This window comes from Pinus tabuliformis, chromosome 1_1 (assembly GCF_031772625.1).
Source record: "Pinus tabuliformis cultivar Carrire ecotype Pingquan chromosome 1_1, CPIR1, whole genome shotgun sequence".
Taxonomy (NCBI): domain Eukaryota; kingdom Viridiplantae; phylum Streptophyta; class Pinopsida; order Pinales; family Pinaceae; genus Pinus; species Pinus tabuliformis.
The window spans coordinates 861041207-861063608 of record NC_142297.1 but is presented as its reverse complement, the minus strand read 5'-3'; positions in this window follow the sequence as shown (position 1 = coordinate 861063608).

Below are 22402 nucleotides of genomic sequence, written 5' to 3'. Positions count from 1 at the left end.
TGAAGGTGATGGGGCCATTGAGGTTATTTGTGAGGGTGAATTGGTTGATGAACATGTCTCCTCACCTAACCATGTGGAAGCACCACCATATTTAGAATTGTTTTATAGGCAATTGTAGACTATTACCACACTGTTGGAGGAGCTAGGGAAATAGAGACATGATGAATAGAATGAGGTGATAACATTCATGATTAACAGAAAACATAATAAACAGGAAATTATCAACAAGATGCCTTCACTTATTATGAGCCAAAGATGGACTAATAAGTTAATAGATCATATTGAGGGTCATATTGACCACCTAGAGATGTATGTTTACGGGGCCCTTAGACCCCCTCACAATCCATGATGAAAGTTCTTTTCATATGTATTATGTGTGTTTTTTATGATTTTTGCATTTAATTTATGGATACACTCTAAATTTTTGGAACTTTGGTATCATCTTTTGTATCGTTCTCCTAGTTAATAAATTTGGTAGGAATGAGGTCGGGGGAGAAGAAGACCTAAAAGCAGCTACCTGATAATAATAAAATATCAAGGGTAAATTTCCAGTTTGGTTTATAACCATATCTTTAAAAAGGTGATTGGTTTCATGTGTTTCACATGTCATCTCATCATAGATTTCCATTCAAAATGTTATGTTTCTCCTTGTTGGACTTACATTTGAGATGTTCTAATAAAATTATAAATAGTTGGAACCTTTAGTGATTACATAATGACTAGGTGAATTTGAATGTCATTTAGGACACTATACTACTTTATTTTGTCACATTCTATAATACTTTATTTAATTTTTTTTACTCCGTTTTTCTTACTATTAGAATTGTTTACGACGTTATGAAAACTAAATTACTTTTTTGATGTTGCAGAACTAATTCCTGAGGCTCACTTGATCAGTGAAGTGTTCCCAAATTTGGAATGAGTGCGCCGGAATGAGTGCCCCGGAAGAGTCATTTCTTTCATTTGATCTCATTACTATGATCCTGAAGATAGCCAGAAAGGTCGCTCAAGGCTCGCAACTACACTCGCGCCGAGATATGCACAAGTGTGGCTCACAGTATTTGCAGGCAAAATCCGCCCAACACATGCGCCAAATATGTAGCAAGTTCGAAACTAGAAATTATATGTAGGAGATAAGTCTCCGGTCCAAACCGATCAGATTTGACCATGCTTATTCTGGTATGATGTTGAGCAATAGTTTGGAGGATTTGCAGGCCGAGTTCATGAGGGTCTTGCGGTATTTTCGGAGTCCATTAACGAGAATCGCCAGCAAGAAACTGTGCGATCGAAAGCAAGGGTTCGAAGCAAGACGATGGCAAGGGTTCCAAGCGCAGGACCACTGGGAGAAGGAGAGAAAAGCAGCGATTGTTGAGTGCGTCTATCTGGGCTGACTGCAGATAAAGATTGTAACAGTAAGTCCGCACGGCGAAGGGACTTCGTGACCGAAATGGTTAGGCTGTCTGATCCTACAGCAATTCAATTATATATTTACCTGCCTCCATTTCCTTGATTTTTATAACTACAAATTTGCGTGACAGAAAATGGGCGAGCGAGTCATAACGTACGTATCTCAGCGGAATCCAGATTTGATAAACATTTTGGATAGCCAAAAATTTCCATGTGATGAATGGGTGGATGGATGAACCCCGTGTTTATTCTGCGTAGAATAGTGACTTAGGCGTTAGGGTCAGACCTTCATCACTCAATTGAGGAACTTGAATTAACAGTGACAATAAACACGAAAAATTCAAAGTAAAGAGCCTAGAGATGTAGTAAACAAATTACCTTTAAAGAGGAAGTACCGCTGATTTCTCAAGAGCCAAAAAATTTTGGAAGGAGGGTCTTCAGTTTTTTCAGTTGATAAAAAAAAAAGACTTGAAATTAGAATATTCAGTTTTTTTCACTCGTAGCAAACAACATCAGATCAGCTTGTGTCACTGTGGGTTTGCTCATCTATTACAATCCCCTTATTGCAAAACAAAATCCCCAGTTAGTATATTTTTGAAATTTAATAAACCCTATTCTAAAAAACACAGTTTATTAATATAATAAATAGTAATAAATCATATCATTTTGGTCTTAATAAAAGGATGTGATTTTTCTAAATTATTACTTCATATAAAACATTGACTTTAGTTTTGAAAATGAAGCTGAAATGACCACCACCGACATGAAATTATCAAAACCTTTTAGCTATAATCATTAATTTGTCTTTACCGCACCCAATGGTACTAGAAACTCGGGTCTTCCTCCTATATACTTAGTTTTTATAAGGAAATAAAAACCTGTGGTTAATTGTCATCCCTTCATCTTATTATTTTGAAATACTATAACTATGGAAACTCAGAAGAATGGAAAAAAATATTTTCTCTTGGGAAGGTAAATGGTCTTTGTATAGAAAAAATAACTGCCATATAATTATATAATGTAAGAAAACTATTTTGAGATAAAATATTTAAAATGAACGAAGAAAAATATTTTGATATAAAATATTTAGTTTAAACATAAATAATTAGGGACATATAGTTTTATGGCCCTTCAAGTTGTATGGGTATTGGACTTTGCACTAGTTTTAAAAACACTTATAATTTTTTAAAAACATTTATAATTTTTTAATACAAGGTAGTTTAAGACTATAAAATTCTTTTGGATGGCACAATTTTTTTTGTTTCTTTTTTAAATGTATTTATTTTCTTAAATGTAACTTGATACAAATTTTTTTAACTTCTTTGGAAGAAGGTCATACTTTCACGCGAGAAGTTTCCAAATAAAGTGCAGCTCCACAAACTTGAGCATTGGTCATCTTTCTAGAAATTGGGAAAGACAAGCAATGAACTCCAACATTGTACATGAATTTAAATAAATAATAAAATTGTTGGAACTTACTTTCTACCATTTTATTTTTGAATTTTATATAAATTTATGAGGATTTTATAGTGAATTTTAAGTAAGTTTATGAGGATTTGTGGATGGAAATTTTGAAGTTGTGTAAACATATTACCACATCTTTAAAAAAAATCCAAAAGTTTTGGGAGCAATTTTTGAAAATTACTCTTAGTATTATCCCAAAGCCTACCTGTCTCTCAAATTTTCAATTGAACACGGGTGTGTATAAAATATATTTCCTAAAGGCAGCGAAAAATCACCCTAAAGGTATTGAAAAATATCTGTAAAAGTGCTGAAAAATATAGCAACGAACACGTGCAACTCCACTTTCAATTCATCTACATATCAAAATGTAAAAGTGCAATGAGTTGAAAATAATTAATATTATTTTGTATTAATGGAGAAGTGGTGTAGTGGCCAACCTAGGGTGCTTGATTAGGCTAAATTTATTATCGACCAGGGTAAGTAAACTTCGAGGCATGCGTCGAAAATATAGAGACATAAAGGATTCCTAACTAAGTGTTCATTGTGATGGGTCACAGTGCTTCTTTACGGAAGGTTAAGATATGTTTCCTCTCACCTTGACACTCATGTCACTCAGCTCATCTAACTGTTCCAAAGACACACTGTGTTGCTAGACTGAGATTTTAATCCCCTTACAAGGATGCTATGCACAAAAGCTCTGTCTAGTTAACACTCAGCATTCATAAAAGATCAAAAGCATACTAAAAAATTTAAATACATGTAAACATAGTCTATGAAGATGATTTAAAAACATAATGATGGATCAAATCTCTTACCAGATATGGTTCAATGATCTAGCGATAAATCCCTTAAACTATCACCATAAACACCATTCGTAAGGATTGATAATTAAATCAACAAAATCATAAGCATAGCTCTAATTACTATGCATGCTATTCAATATTCAAAAGTTTCTAATGAAATGAAAAGAGCAGTATACTAATCCACGCAGAGCCCATCCGCATTTCAATGGTACACTGCAATACGTTTAAGCAACGAAGGTATTAACGCATGAACAATGTTCTAATAAAACCATGACTATAATCAAGTTCTGGTATTAAGTTCTAAAGATCATACAAAAATCTCTGTTCTCAAAACAATACTTAGATAACACCATTCGTAACTGTAACTATAACTTTCTTTTTAAAAACAATTAATACACGATCTTCATTTGAATTGAATGTACATTCACTATGCAACTGTTTCCACTTTTACTATGGAATGATTTTTTGGTCATTTCCATTCTAAACCGATTTCCAAAAAGAAACAAAACAAAACCTATTTGGGAAACCTATGGCTGTTGCTGCCTTTGTCACCAGAAGGCTGGGGTTTTGACCAGGGTTGACTGCATAACTAGGGGTGTTTGATTTGCTGTAGGATCGATGTTTCTCCATGCTTGTACATTCCAGTTCTTGTTCCTATCCCTTGCTTTGGCTTTCCTGTCATGCCGCATGTCAGATGATAAACCATTTACAGTATGTTATGACTTCCTGTAACCTTTTTATTAAAAATTCCTAATTTATAAGATAAAAATTCATAAATTAATCTTTACTACAAACTAATAACTATAATACTATTACTTAATCAATTTCAATGGATAAAAGGGTTCTATGAAGGAAAAAGGTAGAAAAATGTTGTGTTTTAAGAAGAAAAGGGATGGTAATGGAATGGTACCAACATCTCCCCCAAGCTTAATGGCTTAGCATGTCCTCATGCTAACCTTGATGTACTGCCTATGTACTCTATTCCTGCCTATACCTCTGATGCCGTTAATAATGCATTTACATTCTTCTTAGCTTGGGTGTCTTTCTGAATGTGGAGCTCATGTTTCAAACATTTGTATTTCTCCTTGAGGGCTTTCTTTTGGGTATACCATTTGGTTGCCCATTTGCAAAGGTCAGATTGTTCAACCTTGAGCTCTTGGATTTGCTCCTTAAGCTTTTCATTCTTCTGTTTGGTTTCCTTACTCCGAGTCCTAAGCATTTCGTTTTCCCTCTTAATGACTTTCTCCAGCATGTTGGCCTCCATCGGTTCTTCCTTTAACTTTTCAAATTGCTTCTCTAGCCTCCTTGGTTTCTTGATTGCAGGTGGTGATTCTTTTTCTTGCTTATTGTTTCTCTCAACCTCCATTTCGGCTTCTGGTCCAAGATGTGAGTGAGCACTGCTCTCGATGTCCATCGTTACATGTGCATTTGATTCTGGTTGGTCTTCTTGTGGCAGAGTCTTTTGTGCTCTCCTAGATCTCCTTGTATATGTAGTAAAATTTTTATCCTACTCCATCTTCTGGGCAGCCTCTTGTCTCATCTTTCCCATCCTCACACTGCTACCGGGTGGAGGGACATTGCTTGATTTGTGCACAAGGATCTCTTCATCAATGTCAAGCATGAATTCTGAGTGCTCTTGCTACTCTTGCTCATCCTCTCCATCTTTGATCTGATTAGCAATCAGGAATTCCTTCCATGTCATTCCCGTTTTCTGCACTTCATACTCAATAATAATTTTAATTAGCCCGAAATGATATAAGCTTTTGTCCTCATTACCTTTTTGCTTTTGGATGGTTTTTGACATTTTGGTTAAGCTTTGCAAGAGGAAATATGGTAAGCTAATAGTGCACTTCCCTTTCAAATGTAACAGTAGTTTGATGTGGTATAAATAAACTATGTTGTAGCGGCCCTCACAAGTAACAAATTTTTGGATGATATACACCATTTCGTCCCATGGATGCATCAACAAGCTCCTAGGGACACCCTTCTTCCAGTTAACGGGTGAAACCCTCGATCTGGACATGAATTGGGTCCATGATTTTTCTTTGAATTGTTTTTTCTTGAAGTATTTCTCTCCTTCTAGGCTGATCCCTAAGGACTGTGCTATGGTGTCTTCTGAGACCCTAAATGAAAAATTACCTATCAAGGCTTTCTCCCCATTGAATGTAAAGGAAAACTGTTTAGTTACTTCCTCATTGCTCCCATTAAACTTCTCCAAGAAGGGTAGCCATTTTTTTTATTTTATAACTGCAATGCAGTCATCATGGTACTGAGAACTATCAAATGTTTTTGGCTCTACTCTATTAGTCATTTTGACAGAGAAATTTTTGCTCTAACCCTCTTCGTTTATGCTTATGAATTTAAAAAGGTATTTTGGTTTGTTACCTTTGCCTTTTGCTCCACACTGCTGACCTGATGGCGCCCTCTGTTGTTCGCGATTAGCTCCTTCAGTGGCCTAAGTGATGGCAAAATGACTGTCTTGTAATTATGGCGGAGGTCGAAACTTGTAAACCCAATGACTGTGTTTTCCTTTCGTAGCACTTGCTGTTCTTAGTCTTTGCTTTTGAAATCACAGAACTCAAATTGCTAATATAGAACAACTAAGAATGAAATGAAATTTTTAACAACTGACTCGACCCAATTCATAGCATATTCATATTTTGTAGTTACTATAATATTTACACACCAAGGAGTTGAATAGATGGTGATGAAAAACCAAATCGTAAAGATGTTGGTTTATTTGAAGTGAAGTAATTGGATAACCATTTTTCTATTAGAGAATCAATGCATAAGAAGGAAAAAAAACTTGATGTAAAGATTAAATGAGGAATTCACCAATAATTTTCAAGATTTTATAATTAACTAAATGATTCACTAATATTTTACAAGATTTTCCAATTCATTGAAAGAACCACCAATATTTTACAACATTTTATATTTTAGTAAAATATTCCTATATATATATATATATATATATATATATATATATATATATATATAATATACAATGACCATTGGTTATTAGTAGAAAGGAAAACAAGAAATCACATGAAGATAAGGAACATAGGAATAGATGAGAAGCGATGTAGCACATAACCAACAAAGTGTTACTTTATATTTTATTCTCTTGAGAATCCAATCACAAAAGATAAAATGACGCATATATATATATATATATATATATATATATATATATAATTTGATACAATAAATTAAAAAATGTAAAGGCTTATAATGAAATACAAGATCGTCCATAAGGGTGGTCGGCTAATTAGCATATCTAGTTTCATGGGAAATGAGAACTTCTTGAATTACACCTGCAATATTTAAAATTTGGATTCCTCTTATTTTCCCTTCTCTTGATATCACCATCCCTTACTCCCTCACATAAGCCTAAGCCTAAAACTTAAATGTTGTATTTAATTTATAAACTTGACTTCACTTAAAATTACTTAGCAATAAGTGAAACTAATTCTTTTAACAAGCATATATATTCACAATATATAACTTTATAGACATCATAAACTTGAAACCCATTTTAGGATTTCAAGAAACGAATGGCATCCCATTATGCTATTTAAAATGTAAATTAAGAAACTAAAAATAATGACATACATTCTAGCAATTTTTATAAAATATACATTGTCATTTCTCTAGGATGAGATTCCTTTTTTCTATTTTCATGCTTGTGAAAAAATCCAAAATGGTGAGCTAACTCTTCTCCATTTCTCACACTCATGAAACTATAAGAAGGACACTCTATCTAGTAGAATTTTCACTCTTTTATGGGCTCATGAAATCTGAATGAAAAAGACACACTATTGAATTGAGTACAATTGGATTTCTCTTTCCAAATAATGAAATAATGAAGGTGCGAAGCCGCTTGTCCCTCCAGGGGCAAGGATATACTATACATATAAAAAAAGAGTGGGTAGAAATAATTCCAGATTTGTCTAAAAAAGTAACAGCCGTTAATAGCATAGCATCACCCTTTAGCATGGAACCTATTTGTGTCATCATCTTACAATTGGGTTATAGCTTTCCTAGGATGATTAAGCATGCTCGACCATAAGCCCCTCACCCAATAAGTAAATTGAAATTTCTTGCTCGACCATGAGAATGAGTTGTAACCTAAACTAATAACTATGTAATATTTAAATGGATGTTAAATAAATATACATTTCCCTCTTTTAGAGATTCACAAACAAAAATAACTAACACAATTGAAATAATAAATTAATATAAACTCACACCAATAATATATATTTGATAATAAACAGAATTGAATGCCGTTGACTGCCACATTGTAGAAATGAAAGGACTAGGGTTTTGATGGATTGAGAGAGTCGGGAAGAACGATGAATGAGTAATAATAAAACATAATAAATGGGTTTGGTGGTGAACAAGGTGTCTTAAACAAGGTGGTGAGCAAGGTGCGAATATAGTAACATAGATAAACCCTGAACTAAAATCATTGACCGGATGAATTATAATCAACATAATCACCATATATAAAAACGAATTGAAATCAAGAAATGTTTGTCGTGGATAACGAAAAGCGATTTAAAATTAGAAATGTAGATATTTTAGAGATGCGAGTTAAACAACTCCCGAGTCTCAATATAATAAAATTAGAAAAGGTTAAACAAAATTACAGTGAAACTAATAATGTACAAACTGCATTTAATTCTGTAAAATCAATGCCTGTTGAATTTGTAAAAGAAATTTACGTACCTTTGAACAGCACAGGGTGAAGGAATTGAGTTGAGTCAGATTTGTTCGGAGTCACGATTTCAAAATCCATCCAAATCGCTTGGCCGTGTTTATGAATTCGCTTAACCGTGTTTTTAAAATGGTTGATTTCTTGAAGGACAAATTTGGGCTTTTGATCTATAGCGACTTATTGTAACATACGAGAGCTATATTATCGAAGCAGACCAATGAATTTAACTCTCAAGTCTTCAATTACTGTTGAAATAAACACAACTGCACAGAATGGACGAAGAACATCCTGAATGCACAGGTATATAAATTAAGGGTTATTTACAAAAATGGCCTAAATATGTTTCTCAATATCATTAGGGGAAAAATAAATAACTAGAAAAGGATTCCTTCAAATATTGCTCCATTGACTCTCACATGCTCAATGAGATAATTTTACATAAAATAGAACAAATGAAACCCTGATTTAAAATAAATAAATTTCTAATAAAAGCTTCACACAATAGGCATTTCATGGTGTGTAAGCATATATATGACCTAGAGAGTCATTAACCAAGTTATACCATTCCTTTGTTGAAGACTCATACATATTCAACCACATAAATTTACATAAAATATATCAAACGAAATTGAAAGAAAGTAATTTTTATATTATAGAAAAACTATACCTCCCAGTAGGACCATGTTTCCTACACAAAGCGAAATTAAAAACAAAATTATTTATAAACAAAAAAAATTAAATAAAACCTTATTTTCTTACCTTTGTAATTGTTGACAACTAATCCTTGTGATTGGGTGACTTTATGTAAATAAATAAATTAGAAATATGAACAGTCATTGGGAGATGAACTGAACAGTCTCTCCCTCATGTATATAATGAAGACCTACCTTGCGAAATAATACACGAATTAGGCTCCTTTCTTTAGCTTTTATGCTCTCTGTAACTCCCTATCCTGCTGCTTTGCTCTACATTAAAAAAAATGCTACTTGTTCATAAATGCTGGTAGCCTGCTCCACACTGTCACTTGAATGCTGGTAGCCTACTCCACGTATTCTGATCTGCTGAAACGTTCCTCTGCCACATTCCTAAACCATCCGTATTCAATACTTTTCTGAATGCGTTGATTGCTATTATTAAGTTTCTCTCTGGTGCCTTTTACAGGTGGTCGTTACGGCGATGTTTGGGATGATATGGTGGATCCCTTCAAAGTTTTGGACTCCATTCCCAAATACTTTACGTAGAGGCGTTTGTGATTGTTTTTAATTTTTTCAGGATGAAGAAGGTGCTTGGTTTTTTCTTATTATTTGTAGTAACAATAGTATGTCTGTTCGCCCCAGTGATTGCTCTGGTGCCTCCACGGTGCGGAAATACTTTCTGAAAGTCGTTGGTCATTACAGCTGCTGGGTAAAGGAGCATAATTATGTGCTGTTAAGAGTTGGTTAATGTGGAAGAGATGAAGCCGCTCATACTCAAGTCAAAATCCACACCGATTATTGCAATAAACCGAGTTTTTCACTTTGGTGCCACACCAACACCGGTTTTCCGAGTCTCAGTTCTACAACACTGATACATTTGAACACTGTCACATGGTAATTGAGTTTCTTATATAAAGGGGACGTATGCCATATATGAATTTTATATGAAATTTATAATGGTGGATTTATACGAGGTTTATATGGGAGTTGTATGAGATTTATATGGTGGATTTATATGAAGTTTGTATGAGATTTATATGGTGGATTTATATGAAGTTTATGTGAAATTTATATGGTGGATTTATGTGAGATTTATGAGATTTATGTGGTTGATTTATATGAAGTTTATGTGAAATTTATATGGTGGATTTATGTGAGATTTATATGGTGGATTTATATGAGCTTTATATGAGGTGGATTTATATAATTATGGATTTATATGGGTCACATGGTGGATTTGAAATCTTTTGAGAATGCCATTTTGAGTACAATTTTACTGTATATTAGCAGAAGTATTTTTCTATCAGCAAAAGTAATTTTTTTTATAGAATGAATTCAATCATATCCATGGTGGGAATAGTTCTCACTGGCAAGGAGAACTATCCTGAATGGTCCTGAAAGATAAAACACACCCTCATTTTCAATGAGTTGTGGAAAGGAGTGTGTGTCGGAGACGGAGACAATGAACCAGTACAGCCTACCTCAGACAAAGAGCTCGTCATTTGGGAAAAGAAGAAAAAGAAAGATTATGCATTAATCACAACATCTGTAAATGAAGATGTGAGTTGCCATATTTTTTCATATTCAACTGCCTTTGAAGCCTTACAAAGGCTGAAAGAACTCTATGACTCACATTCTGCACTTGAAGTTGTTCAACTCATGATTAAACTCTTCACTCTTGAACTGCAAAATAATGATCCTCTTGCTCTTGCATCTGAAGTAAAGTCTATAATGCATGATATGAAATCCACTAAGGTTGAATTGGATATTCCTCTTATTGCTTTTCTCAAGGCACTTTATCCTACTTACTCCAATTATCTTGAGTCATTGCAAGCAAATGGAAATCTCAAAGAGGTGTCCAGTGCTTAAGTAACACTAGTGCATTTTCAAAGTGCAAAAAGGATGAAAGAACCTAGCTCGTGTGATCAGCCTTTGTGAATCTTAGTACGAACCATCCCCTTGCAAAAGTTTGGACAAAAGGGATATCCACCAAGTGCTGACCCAAAATTTATGAAGTTCAGGTCTTCAATTGAGCTGCCGAGTAGGTCCTGCCTTTGATTCTGCCCACCAGAACCTTGTCTACATAATCCATCATGTCTCCCCACTGAATATCCTCTTCAAGCCATAAAATGACGTCTCCTACCCTAGACTTGAAACACTTCTGTTTCTTTTGTGGTCGATTCACTAGGATAATGGATTGTTCAGAGACCCTCACTGAATCGTGAACCACAAATGAGGGGCTAGGGTTTGGGGATGTTTGGGATGGCCTGAGAAAGAGGGGGAACATAGGATAAGAAACCTGAAGGGAGAGGAAGTGAGGAGGAAGGGTTGGGATCAACAAGCAGAGGAGCAATGGAGGGGGCTTCAACCGAAGCCTCAGACAAGTGGGTCGGAAGGGCAGATGACAAGCCTTTGAGCTTTGGGGAATGGTTGATACAGCTAGTGAGAAAACCTAAGATAGTCGGGAACGGCAGAGAGAAAGTCGGCCAAGTCGAGGGTTCCTCCGGCAACACATATGCATTGTGAGAAGGTTCATAGAGTTGGGGGTAAACTTCGAAATTTCTAGAAAACTCTTCACTATAGTTTAACATACCTTCTGAGGCAGCATACGTGGACTGCCAGATGGAGCCTTCCTCTAGAAGATCCTCCGAATAATCAACTGCATCAATATCCATACTGACAGCTGCATTACGATGTGGGAAAACTACCTTGAACAAGCTGGTCGATGGAAAAACGACACTAACAAGAATGAAAACAGTAACTGTAGTGCAAAATCCCCAGGGAGCAGGGTCTGATGCAAGGTGATTATAACAAGATTTACCCTCCAGTGGAATGTAAAATCTGAGAGCGACCTGTGAGTGCTATACCCTCGCGGCGTAGAACAAATAATGTAAACAACCCAACGCGTAAAAGTGAAAAGGCAAAATGGGAGGGTGAGTTCCAAAACGTTGACGAGGATAACTATAGGTCGGGTGATTGACAGGTGCAGTACCCCGTACCCCTCATCCATTTCGTTCTGTCATTTTCCTTCTCAATCATTCCATCTAGAAACCCTTTGTTCCGTCCAAGAACCCCGAGCTTGCTCCATCGCTCCCTTCCTTAATTCACCTTATTATTATATTAATAGTTTTAATTTTATTTTTTTTTGGATTGTAATTTTTTATTTTTTATTTAATTTAATATATTTTATTGATTCAGTTTTACATAAAATATATTTACGAATATGTTTTAAAATGTAAAATAGATTTTACCATTTTATGTAAAAGAAAAAAAAACATCTAACTAAATTTTTGCTTATATTATTATAGATAAAAATGGAGCATGGTAAACAAAATCTCGTACTCACCCATGCTATAAAATAATAGATGTATTTCTTATCATACTCATCCATGCTATAAAAATAGAATCATAAATAATAATTGGTAATGAGAATAAAATAGAGAAATTAAAAACAAATGATTCCCAAATATTTGTCCCTTCTCATTTAAAATTTTTTCAATAGTCCATTGGAACAAAGTATAACTCCTACTTAGCCTTTTCCCTTTTTCGAAAATTCAAAATTCAAAATGGAAAAAATTTTATAGCTTCCACAAATGCAAGGAAACTTTAATCATAAAGTAAATTGGTTTGACTAAGATTTCACAACTCTCTCCAAGAGGGTTAGGCCAGAGAAATCCATTGGCAAAGCTCAGAGATGCTAGCTCAAAATCTCATTCTACAAGCAAGTAATGTTTTTAAAAAACATCAATTAACAATAGTAAGTGGAAATCTTCTAGACTTAATATAATAAAAATATAAAAAGCCCTCATATAACAATAATATGGAAATATTATTCAAAATAATAAATAAATGAAAAAAATGTAAAAATATATTCTAAAAAAACTGAAAAACACATTGAAATTCCAAAAAAAATTATTTTTAAATCATCATTATGAATTTATAAATCTATCCCTAACTAAATAAACACACCTAAAAAGAATGGACAAATGAGAAAGGATTGAGCAGTAAGGCATTACTAAGGCCCAAGAGAAAGGTTTCATCTAAATCTAAATGCGCACATGCATACATGTTATTTGCGGCTACTTAGAAGGTTTCAAAATCCTTTCCTTTTTTTCTTGAAGTTTTTGAGTTGTTTTATAACAAGTGGCCTATTGGATTTTGAGCCTTCTCTTGTTTTTTTTATTATTTATTTTTGTTTTATTTTTTATATTTATTTATATGTTTCTTTAACTAATATCAGTTTTATTTATTTTCACTTAGTGTTTTGGTTTTTATAATTCAATGATTTTTTAAAAAAATATAAATTTATTTTAACATTAAATTTATCAAATGAAATAAAAAATTAAGATACTAAATATATGTTATAAACATTTAAAAAACTACATGTTAAACATATTTAATATTACTTTTTTACTAATATAATAATTACAATTATTAGTTAATTTATATTATTACTTTATTAATAATATAAATACCCAATTCATTCACTATAATTTAATTATATATTCAATTAGAAAAGGTTAAACAAAATTACAGTGAAACTAATAATGTACAAACTGCATTTAATTCTGTAAAAACTGCATTTAATTCTGTAAAATCGGATGCCTGTTGAATTTGTAAAAGAAATTTACCTACGTTTGAACAGCACAGGGCGGAAGGAATTGAGTTGAGTGAGATTTGTTCTGAGTCACGATTTCAAAATCCATCCAAATCGCTTGGCCGTGTTTATGAATTAAGGACCAATTTCGGCTTTTGAGCTACAGCGACTTATTGTAACATACGAGAGCTATATCATCGAAACAGACCAATGAATTTAACTCTCAAGTCTTCAATTACTGTTGAAATAAACACAACTGCACAGAATGGACGAAGAACATCCTGAACGCTACGCTCTAAGGACTTCATAATTGTAATGGAGATCTGTAATGGCTCTACGGTTTTCAGAATACTTTCTCTGTTTTCTTTTTAAGTTTTTTAACTTTTCAGTTTTTGATTTTGTGCTTTCTTGATTTTGTGTTTCAGTTTTCAGATTCCTTTAACGGCAAGATCATCAGCTTTTGTTTTTGTTAGACTCGTCCATTTTGTTATTGTGTTTTTTTTTTCTTTTAACCGACGTCTGCTTTTCTGCTTTCTCGAATTCTTGTTAGGCTCATCCGTTTTTTTTTTTGGGGCTTTCCGGACTCTTTTATATAACCAATATAAATTTATTTATTAATTAGACATTTCCTTATTTTGGTTTTGATATATTTTTTTTAAATTAATTTTCATTTCAATTTATCATATATATGTTTGTTTTTTTGAAATATTTATGTTTTATTACTAATATAATAAACATTTTTATTATTTAATTAACATTATTATTATATTAATAGTTTTAATTTTAATTCTTTTGCATTGTAATTTTTTATTTTTAATTTAATTTAATATATTTTAATTATTATTTAATTCAGGTTATTATTATATTAATAGTTTTAATTTTAATTGTTTTCATAATAATTTTTTATTTTTAATTTAATTTAATATATTTTAATGATTTAATTTTACATAAAATATATTTATGAATATGTTGAATAATGAAATATAAAATAGATTTTACCATTTTATGTAAAAATAAAAATATTTAACTAAATTTTTGTTTATATTCTTATAAATAAAAATAGAATATCTTAAACAAAATCTTATACTCACTCATGCTATAAAAATATAGATGTATTTCTTATTATACTTATTCATGCTATACAAATAAAATCATAAATAATAATTGGTAATGAAAATAAAATAGAGAAGTTAAAAATAAATGAATCAAATGAAACCCGAATATTTGTTCCTTCTCATTTAAAATCTTTTCAATAGTCCATTGAAACAATGTATAGCTCTTACTTAGCCTTTTAAGAAAATCAAGTCGACCGGTTCAATCGTGAAGAGTCTCTTCAAGGCTAGTTTTTTCTCAGGGCTAGCCAACCCTCGGCAATTAAAGGATAAAAGATTCATGGAAGGGGAGGGGGGAGGGCATCCTTTGCTCTAAGAACACTATCAATAGTCCTTTGTTTACCCTGGTCTACTTCTTCCCCAGCCTGAGCAATTTCTTTGGAGAGAATAGAGGGGCGGCCCTTTGAAGGTTTAAGTGAAACTCGGGTGACATCAACATCCAGGCTGACTGCATCCGGCCCTCTCCCTTTGGTTTTAGATCGGGTGGGGTACCACGACGTGGAATTAACAGAGGGGGAGGGAGGGGGATAAGAAGGGATTTGGATAGTGGAGGGGAAGGAGGAGGTGTAAGTGGGAAGAGGCAAGGGAAGGGAGCAGGACATAAAGGATTGTCCTACCAGGGGAGGGATGTCTGCTACCCTAGACTTGAAACACTTTTGTTTCTTCTGTGGTTGAGTCACTGGGATATTGGGTTGTTCAAAGACCCTCATTGAATCCTGAACCTCAAACGAGGGGTTACGGTTTGGTATGGCCTCAGAGAGAGGGGGAACATAGGAGAAGCAACCTAAAGGGAGAGCACGTGAGGAGGAAGGGTTGGGGTCGACAAGTGGAGGAGCAGCGTAGGGGGCTTCAATCCAAGGCTCAGACGAGTGGGTCGGCAGGGTGGATGACGGGCCTTCGAGCTGTAGGGAATGGTTGATACAACCAGTGAGAAAACCCAGGGTAGCCGGGGATGATGGAGAGAAAACCGACCAAGTCGAGGGTTCCTCCGGCAACACTTAGGCAGTGTGAGCAGGCTCAGACACCTGGGGATAAACTTCGAAAATTCCATAAAACCATTAACTATAGTTTAACATACCTTTTCAGGCAGGATATGCGGACTCCCAAATGGAGCCTTCCTCCAAAGGATCTTCTGAATAATCAACTGCATCAATATCCATACCGAAAACTGCACTAGGATGTGGGAAACTTCCTTGAACAAGTTGGCCGATGGAAAAACGACACTGACAGGAATGAAAATGGTAATTGTAGTGCGAAATCCCCAGGGAGCAGGGACTGGTGCAAGGTGATTGAAACATGCTTTACCCTCCGGTGGAATGTAAAATCTGAGAGTGACCTGTGAGCACTATATACTTGTAGCGTAGAACAAATAATGTAAAAAACCCCAATGTGTAAAAGTGAAGATGGAAAATGGGAGGGTGAGTTTGAAAATGCCGACGAGGGTCGCTGCAGGTCAGGTGACTGATACTTGCAGTACCCCATACCCCTAATCTGTTCTGTTCTGTCATTTTCCATCTCAGTTATTCCATCCAAAAACCCTCCGTTTCATCCAGGAACCGCGAGCTTGTTCCATCGCTCCCTTCCTTAATTCACCTTATTATTATATTAACAGTTTTAATTTTAATTTTTTGGATTGTAATTTTTTATTTTTAATTTAATTTAATATATTTTATTGATTCAACTTTACATAAAATATATTTATGAATATGTTTAATAATAAAATTTAAAATAGATTTTACCATTTTATGTAAAAAAAAACATCTAACTAGATTTTTGCTTATATTATTTTAGTTAAAAATGGAGCATGGTAAATGTTAGAGCTTAAATCTACCTCATTATGAGAAACGCACAATCTAGGGTAACATCAAGCCACGCTTAACCTGGTAGCTAGCCCTACCAAGTCAGGAGAGGGCTCTCTCCTTGTTAATCTTAGAAAAGATGGCCAATGAAAGCTTGAGATGACTGATGTAATGACTGATTTTAGGCTAGGTATGCGTACATAAGTGTTTGATTGAATTTTATGATGTTTTCTTAGCTCAAATGTGAAAGGCAGATTTGGGTCCGGGGAATGAGACTCAGTTTTGCAGAGATCTCTATGGGGCAAGGCAGGGAAGTGATTTGGTACTTCAAATTGAGTGAGATGGAGAGGTTTTAGACAGATGAGAAGTTGAAAAGGGCATGAAGGGCTCAGGGATCCTTTTCAATCAACTGAAAACATAGATAACTAAGCAAAGCCTAGGTAGAGCACTGCATTTTCAATGCATTCTACCTTTATCCTTGTTTTTTTAGTTAAGAAGAAATAAAGAGAGATATGGCATACATAAAACACATGTAAACTTACAATTACAAAGGAAAACACTATACTAAAGCAAGACGCCACATGAATCCCATAAAATGCTGCAAACTGCTGGTCTATTCCTTAGCCAAACTGCTGAAATGAGTATACAATAAGCTCCAAGCTTTCCCAAAAGTCCAACCATGGTAATGACTGAAAAATTACAAGATATAGGCAATCAACAACTCATCATAGCCTCTAGGGGTCGAGCTCATAATATTAGGAGCTGTTCCAAAAAAATCTAAATGGAACTAAAAGGTAGGTAGTGGAACAACTTGCCTAAAAAAACTAGGAAACTGATTCATTCAGTTGCAAACTACTTTTTAATGGATGAATCTACATCTATGAGTGAAAATTTAGCATAATTACATCAATGTCCACCATGTCACATTAAATTACATCATTAGTTTGATAATTAGAAGGGGAAACAGTCAAACTATGAAAAAACTAGGCGAAAAATAGAGTTTTTGACCAAAAATGAGCAAAATTCCTCCAATGCGCCATGCTGATATCCCTATGTGTAGCACCTTTTTGCAGCTGATTTTTGAGGCCTTCCCAGTGTCCAAATTTACTCCAAGTGGGTTTCTTGGAAAGGTCTACCTATATACTTTCCAGCACAAGTGAAATTTTTGAATTTGGCCTCCATTTCCCCTCCAAAACTGAGTTCTCCCAACACTGTTTCCTGTGTGTCCAAAAAGGGGCAGAAAGGTCATTTTTGAGGTGTTTTTGACATTTTTGGAAGCTCAAAACCTGTAATAATTTCTTTTCCATTTGTGAGCATGCATATTTTTCCATGTAAAATCTAAAATTTCTGAGTTTTTTTCAAAAGGAGGTCCCCATCAAAAGTGAGCGCCAAGTGGCGCGGCACATCGGGCAAAAAAGACTATTTTTTAAGGCAAAAATTCCAAAATTGCAAAAAGGGTCCCAAATTTTTTGAAACTTGGGCTGAGTGTTCTCCATTAAGTGCTATGTTAGGCCAAGGAAGCTTCAGCTAAGATTTGAAGTCTATCTTGCTCTTTTCGCCTTTGTGATGCCTTCTTCAACTTCGCCTTCATGTTTCTAATTCTTGCCTTGCACACTTTGTTTCTTGCCAAGTAATGATGGGCCATGTGCCTCAACATATTTTTCTCTCGGTTGACCTTCTCTAGTATCTTTTCCAAGTCGATATTTTCCCTCTCCAACTAAGATTCATGATCAACATTGATTTCTTGTTCAAGTGTTGTGAGCTTGACTTTCCTCCTTTTGGCAGCCTCCCGGTTTTGCCTTCATGTTTTTTAGCTCCACGGATGAGTGGGACTGATGAGGGGAGGATTTGATGCTAGCTGTAGGGTTTTAGGTAATGAAAGGGTTTAGGGGATGGTATTTAGGGTTTGGGATGGAAATTATGGTTTTTGGGATATTTGACTAGGGTTTGGGATAGTGAAATTAGGGATTTAGGGTTAGTTGATTAGGGATATGAGAAATGTGGAATGGGTAGATGAGAATGTAAAGAGAGGGAGAAAATTATTGAGGGAATGAAGGAGTGAGGGAGTGAGAAATGGATAGGAGTGGAATTAGAAGCAAGAAATACAACTCATAAACCCTATGCAATTGTTTTTTAACAAAAAATGCAAGGAGGCAGGGTTCTAATTTTTATCCATTAAATCACCATAAGCACCAAGAGAAATTCATTCATTGGTCATGGAGGGATGTTAACCTACTTGGGCAATGAAGAATTTAGCAATTTGAGAGTATTTGGAGGAATATTTGAATGGATTTAATTGTTTTTAGCCCAATGCACCATGCCATTTCAATGCATAGCGCTAGTTATAAAATTACACTATAGAATGTTGCCCAATGCACTGCGCCATATCAATGCATAGCGCCTTTTTTCAGACAAGTTTTGGAGGCCTTCCTTGTGTCCAAATTGGGCGTAGGATAGCTTGTTGGAAATCTTATTGAGTTTTATTTCCAACCCAACTTGAATTTTTCAATTTGGAGTTCATTTTCCCTATCAAAAGTCAAATCTCCCAAGATTGCTCAAAATGTGCAAAATGAGGATGCCTCAAGGCATAGTTCTGTTGTAGTCAACTTTTAAAGGTCTTCCTCAACCCCAAAGTGAGCTCGTGATAGCTCATTGGAAAGATATTTGTGTCTAGTTATCATTTGACTCATTTAGAAAGTCATTTGGTCAACCAAGAGAGAAGAAATATTGATTTTCCCAAGGTCACTTCGGAGGTGCATCAATTCTCCTGAGGCAACTGTATTTTTGACATTTATCTAAAACCATGACACCTGTGTAAAAAAGGAAGGAGGTTTTTCTTTCTTGGCATATTGTGGAGAAAAAATTATCTTATTTTTTCCAAATTCATCTTTTTTTGCTCAGAAACATCATTGGAGTAAAACCTATCCCGATGTGTGGAACAGGGGATTTGTCGAAATGAAGTGAAATGAAGAGGATAAGGGGCTTCTAAATTCTTGAGAAAATTTTGGGAAGTAGGGAGGGATGTTAGAAGTAGGGAAAAGTGGAATTTCAAATATTTAGTGAGGGGAAGGGGTCCAAAAAGGGCAAAACACAAGTCTAGCCTAGAAAATTGTTAAGTTGTAGCAAGAAACTAGGGTTTGTGCGAAAATGAGGAATTTGAGGTATATCAGTGATGGGAAGTGTTTAATAGGGTACATTAAGGGTAGGGGAAGGTGTATGAACATCAGGATACAAGTTTTTCTGATGATTTGACAATCCGAGAGAAATTACCTTCAAAACCCTAGGAGAGAGAGATGAACCTTACCTAGGCACAATTGAAGCATGAACATGGTGTAAAATGATCCATTGTAACTTGACATGATGATGAAAACCCTCTGAATGATGATACACTCAGTTGAATGGTGATATTGACCAAAATTTGGACAACTTTGAAAGGAGTAAAAGCAAACCCTAGACCTAATACCTAGTGACCAAATTTTACTTGAAGACTCACTGAAATGATGAAATTTGACCTTGGCATATTAAAATCACTTTGTAAGAGCATGTTTGATCACTGGAGGAAGGCTACAAAGATTGAAACTAACATTGGCTCCAATGGGGATGGTAGCCCCTTGGAGGTGCCAAGAACGATAGATCTTTGGGAAGCAGACAGTGCCTTCTTCCATTGGGAAATGGAGTCAAAAACTCAAGCTGAAAACTGATGACTTAACGACACAAACTGAATCTCACTCAACTAAAAACTGACTCGATACTTAAACACAATCGACAAACTAGAAATGATGCTCAAAATAGAGCTTATTCAATACAACCTACTCTAGTTGTTCCATTCATCGCTTGATCAAGTGAAATGAAACAACCAATGCAACCAAGTAAGCATTCTAGCTATTGTTTGCATTCTCCACAACTGCTTGTTTATGAACAACAAGAGAGAACTACTAAAAGGGAACTCCCATGAAAACTTGGAAACAGATCTGTTGAATGATATGGATTCTCTATCCGCCTCCAAAAACACTGCATAAAGATCTTGAAGTTCATGCACACTGAGACTTAGCTCATCCAGTGGATTACTTGTCTTCTCCTCATTCCACGAATGAAAACTTTCATCTAAGCTTTGTGACGAGACTCCTGCTGAAAATGACAAAGAAGCTGGTTGTTGGATCAAGTTTGTATCAATACTGGCTTCAAGCTCACAGATAGGACAAGGACTTTGACTATAGACATCATCCAGCACATCAATTATCGGATCATGAAAAACTTGAAAAGATTGTTGCAACCCATTTTCTATTGGCTCCTATGAGATTACATGATTTTCTACAGGCTGCTCATTTGAAGATATAATATGCAATTTACCTTTCAAAAACTGAAATGATTCAAAACAAAATTGTACGGAATCATATTGTATCATTTGATCATATGTTCCAGCTTCCAAGTCTTTATTTGCAACTTGAAAATAAATGGGATTCGGGGGCTGCGACTCTGGATATGAAAAGTCTTGAAAAAGGTTTTCATTACTCTCAAGATGGTCCAAATCAAGACTTGTCGATAGTTGATTTCTAATTGCATGAAAGTTGTCTCTAATGAACTGAAACGAAGAAAAACAAAAACGAAAAGATCCTTCACTTCAAAATTTTCTGCACTTTCTTCATCATTTCCATAGATAATATGTGATGATTGATCACTGTATTTGAACTGCTGAAAGTGAACTTCTTCCTCCCACAAACTAGCTGCTGGTTTGTCTATAATATTAGCTTCTGTTTGGAGAACATAATCATCATCATACTCATCAAACTGAGGAAAATCATCAGTATAAAACACATCATCAAGCATACATGTCATATCAACAGAACTCTCTTCTCCAAGATGATCTAAAAACAATCATTATCAGATATATGACAACTGGGTTTTGAACCAACTCTTGACTTTGCTTTGAAAAGAAAGAGAAAAAATCCTAATACTGACATCTTATTCATAAACTTCAAAAAGGTCAAGAAAAGACTTAAAATTCAATACACGTCTCTCACCAGTGATATTGACGTGTTCACCATCAAATCTTGGTAGATATAGACCATGATTTTTAGGGAAAGCATGGGATGTAGGAGGTAAAATCAGAGGCTTGTATCGATCTGAAATTTTACAAGGTATAGGGGTATGTACAAAATGTTTAGAATCAGTCTTGGTCTCTTGAGGTTCATTAGTTTGAAGACGGTCATCACAAGATTCAAGAAAAGGGTCTTGATCAAACTCAAAGGCATGCAAATCTTTGGTATTCACAATCTTCAAAGGGAAGGAATCAAATGCAGGTCGAGGATCTTTTTTCAAATACAATATACTTTTCACAACCTTCTTGACATTCTCGGGAAAAGAGAAGAAATAATTTATGACAAAGAACAAAATGTCTTGGATGAAATTCCAACTTGAATACCTAATCTTTCCATATTGTCCTTTCATGTCTCTGTTGTTCGAGTTCATCCTAAAATGGAGTCCTTGGATCTGATCTCAAAACTGATCTGGAATCGCCAGGTGAAGGATTTCAGCCTTGCCGTGTCTGATCGTTGTCCACCATCAACAATCAGATCTGAACTTGATTATATTTTACTGAGGAAACCAGATGTTTTAGTTCATAAACTAGACTGGAGATTGACTAAAGCAGCATTCGTCTACTTTCGCTATGCAAAGCAAGAGCATTTCGAAGGCTACCTGGCTAACTTCAGGCTCCGTCTGTGATGACTGATCACTGTATTTGAACTGCTGAAAGTGAACTTCTTCCTCCCACAAACTAGCTGCAGGTTTGTCTATAATATT